Source organism: Chrysochloris asiatica, unplaced genomic scaffold, assembly GCF_000296735.1.
Source record: "Chrysochloris asiatica unplaced genomic scaffold, ChrAsi1.0 scaffold00393, whole genome shotgun sequence".
Taxonomy (NCBI): Eukaryota; Metazoa; Chordata; class Mammalia; order Afrosoricida; family Chrysochloridae; genus Chrysochloris; species Chrysochloris asiatica.
This window is the reverse complement of record NW_006408911.1, coordinates 1,806,982-1,811,164: the sequence shown is the minus strand read 5'-3', so window position 1 is coordinate 1,811,164 and position 4,183 is coordinate 1,806,982.

The following is a 4,183-nucleotide window of genomic DNA, read 5'->3' as shown; positions in this document are numbered from 1 at the left end:
TTGGGAGCGTATATGTTTATTATAGTTATGTCATCTTGCTCGATTGACCCTTTGATCATGAGATAGTGTCCTTCTTTGTGTCTTATGCTGGTTCTCATCTTAAAATTTACTTTGTCGGAGATTAGTATAGCGACTCATGCTTGTCTATTGGTATAGTTGGCTTGGTAAATTTTTTTCCATCCTTTAACTTTTAGTCTGCTTTTGTCTTTGTATGTAAGGCGTTTCTCTTGCAGGCAGCATATTGATGGATCTTGTTTTCTTATCCATTCTGCCACTCTTTGTCTCTTCACTGGTGCATTCAGTCCATTGACATTCAATGTAATTATCGGTAAGTACGAATTGATTGCTGTCATTATGTTACTTTTTTGGTGGTGCTGATCATTCTTTGGTTCTGCTTTCTTTCTTGTGTTGGGTTTATGTCTTTTGAGTTGGTTCTGGTTGGTTTCCTCCTAGTTTTTGTGTTCGCTTGTTCTGCTTGGGAATTCATTTTATGATATGTTTTGGAGTGTTAGCTTTCTTTGGTGTTACCTTTTCTCTGCATTTAGTATACTCCATTGTATCCTGTAATTTACCTGGCATCCTCACCATCTGGACTTCCATTGCTGTGTTTGTCCCTTTTTTGACATTGATATGTTTTTGGCCGTCAGTTGATCTCCCTGTTCTTTTGATTTTGTCATTGTAGTCTCGTTCTGTTCTGGACTCCGCTATCTGTTGGCTGTGTTCTAGGTGGTGTTGCCATACTTGTCCTTCTCTGTTTGTTGTCTGTTCTTGTTGGTTCTCTGTCCACAGAACTCCCTTTAGGATGTTTTGAAGTGCTGGGTTGGTTTTGATAAAATCTCTCAAATTCTGTTTGTCCTGGAATGTTTTGATCGAACCATCTTATATGATTGATAGTTTTGCTGGATAGACGATTCTTGGTTGACAGTTTTTTTCTTGCATAGCTTTGTATATGTATCCCCATTGCCTTCTCACCTGCATGGTTTGTTCTGAATAGTCAGAGCTTAATCTTATTTGCTTGCCTTTATAGGTTATATTTCTCTTCTCCCTGGCTGCTTTTAATATTCTTTCCTTGTCTGTGATTTTTGAGAGCTTGATTATTATATGTCTTGGAGATTTTCTTTTGGGGTCTATTATTCCTGGAGTACGTTGGGCTTCTTGAATGTTCATCTTCTCATCTTTCAAGATGTTAGGGAAATTTTCTTCCAGAAGCTCTTCAACGATCTCTTCTGTGGATTTCTCTGTTTCTTCTTGTTCTGGAATGCCAATAATTCTTACATTATTCCTCTTCATGTTATCCAGCATGAATCTGAGACTCTCTTCAGATTGTTTTATCCTTTTAGCTCCTTGCTCTTCTACCTTGGCAGTATTGAGAGATTTTTCTTCCAGCTCGCTAGTTCTGGCTTCCATCTCTTCTAGTCTGCTCCTTTCCCCTTTCAGGCTATTGTCTATTTCTAATATCTTATTATTGATCACCTTGACATCTTTTTGCAGGTTTTGAATTGTTTCCAATGCTGTGTCAATCCTGTTTGATTGTTCCTGTAGTATTTTTCTCATTTCTTCCTTATTTTCCTCGATCCCTTTTCTGATTATTTGAATTTGTTTCCATATCATTCTTCTGAATTCCGCCTCAGGCATATCTAAAACCCGCTCCTCCTCCTCTATAAAGCCTTTGTCTGTCTCCAGCTCATTTACGGCAGCTCCTCTCTTCTGTTTTTGCGTATGTTTCCATAAAGTTGATTGTTTCTTATTGGTCATGATTATTGTTTTATTATTATTATTATTAATATGATAAGGAGATGGACTTCCCTTTTCATCTGTAATGCGTAGCAAATGTTGTTGGGTCTTGTTTAAGTGGTGAAGTATTATGTTGTAGCTTGGCTATATGGCCACAATTGCTGCTGCTTCTTATGGAAAGTAGGGAGGATAAGTTCCTACCTCCAGGAGGGATGTGTAATCAAAAAACGCGCATGGACAGAAATCACCACATTGGAGCATATATGTGGCTTTGGTTAACTTTTTCTGTTCCCTGTCCCGCCAGAACCTCTGCTGGAGGATCCCTGCTGCTAGCTAGGAGTGGGGGCAGGGGCTTAGATGCAGAGACAGATGGGGGATGATGGATGATGTCAAAAAGCCACCACCGACTTTCTCCCACTCTCCGTGCGTGGGTGAGCTGCACCTGGCTGATTTTTATTGGGATCTCAAGCCAGGGCAGGGAGAATTGGGAGGTGAAGGAAGCTATGCCTCTTCTTGGGGCCTTCCCACCCCCCACCCCTCTACCATACGCCACTTTCCGAACGGGCTGGCCTTGGTCCCGCCCTCTAAACTCTGCCGTCACAGGAGCAACCCGCAGGCCCCGCAGACAAGAGTCTCAAAATATGCTCCTTTCTTTATCCTTAGTAGCGTGATTTCTCAAAAATGTGAGTTCAGGAGACTTTATGGTAGTTTAAAAGCCGTGGGACTGGTATATGAATGTTACCTTTGTGAGATCCCACTTGTTTTTCACCTGAGCCTGTCCCTACCTTACTTTACTGGTGGTCCTGCAGTACCGGAAGTCCTGCACAGAACTTTTTAAAGTGTTGAAGAGCAAAGATGACAGCTTGAAGACTAAGGTGTGCCTGACCCAAGCCATGGTATTTTCAATAACCTCATATGCATGCGAAAGCTGGACAGTGAATAAGGAAGCTCATAGAAGAATTGATGCTTTTGAGTTATGGTGTTGGAAGAGAATATTAAAAGTACCATGGGCTGCCAAAAGAACACACAGATCTGTGTTAGAACAAGTACAGCCTGAGTGTTCCTTGGAGGCCAGGATAACCAAACTTTGTCTCTCATACTTTGGACATATTGTCAAGATATCCTGTTTGGTAAGGTGGAGGGTCAGAGAAAAAGAGGAAGACTCCCAGCGAGATGGATTGGCAAAGTGGCAGCATCAATGTGCTCAAATGTGGCAACGATAGTGAGGTTCACCCAGGGCAGGATCAGGCAGTGTTTCATACTGTTGTACATAAGTTCGCTATGAGTTGGTAACAACTCAATGGCCCCTAACAACAACAACAACAATTTCATTCAGCAGAATGTCCTCCAGTTTCATCCATGTTATGAAATATTTCACAGATTCATCATTTTGCTGTGTGTTTTTTATTGTGCTTTGATTTTCTTTGTTCTACATAATTTTCTGAACTGAGCTCATTTGTTTGCTTGATTTCTGTTGTTTTAATATCCAATAAATTTTTATGATTTTCCTCTTTTTAATCTTAATCAGGTTTATTAATTTCTTTGAGGTTACCCTATAATTCACTAAATTCTAACCAAGTTTAAAAGAGTCTCTTCTACTTGGAATTGACTTTATTTCCTTGCCATTTGGAAATTCTGTAACTACACTAATCCCTCTTTTTTGCTTTTTAATTGTCTTTGTTACAAATTGACACCTCCGGTTTCCTATGTTCAGTCTTTATAGGTTTGTTTTACTTAGGATACTTCTACAGCTGGATTGGGTCTGGGTGCTGTTGTCATGTATGTTAATCTCAGGTTGTTGTCTGTTGTTGTTGGTCCAAAGGGCTGCTGTTAGAAATTTTTGTAAAGTTGGTCTGGTTTTGACAAGTTCATTTAATTTCTGTTTGTCTGGAAATGTCCTAATTTCACCATTATATTTAAGGGATAATTTTGATGGCTATATGATTCTTGATTGGCTAATTTTTTTCTCTCAGAGTTTTATATATGTCACCCCATTGCCTTCTTGCCTGAATGGTTTCTGCTGAGAAATTGGAGCTTAGTCTTATTGATTTTCCTTTCCTTTTTGTTTATCCTGAGCTGCTCTCAAGATTCTTTCCTTGACTTTGATTTTGGAAAGTTTTATTATTTTATGTCTGGGTGATTTCTTTTAGGGTCTATCTTGTTTGAGGGTTGCTTAGCTTCTTGAATGCTTATCTTTAAAAAAATTTTTTTATTGTGATCTAAGTAATAGTTTACATGGGAGAACATTGGCTTCACACCATCATTTCATTGCAGTGATGACAATATCCTCTATGCATCATCATTCAACAGTATTCCCTCTTTTTTGGGGGTGGGATGGGGCTGGGGGTTGAGGAGAAGTAGGGAGTATACACAGAAACACTCAGGAATATATAATAATTTAAACAACCAAAGGGCACATTCTGCAAGCCTGCCTCCTGGCTACCAGCAC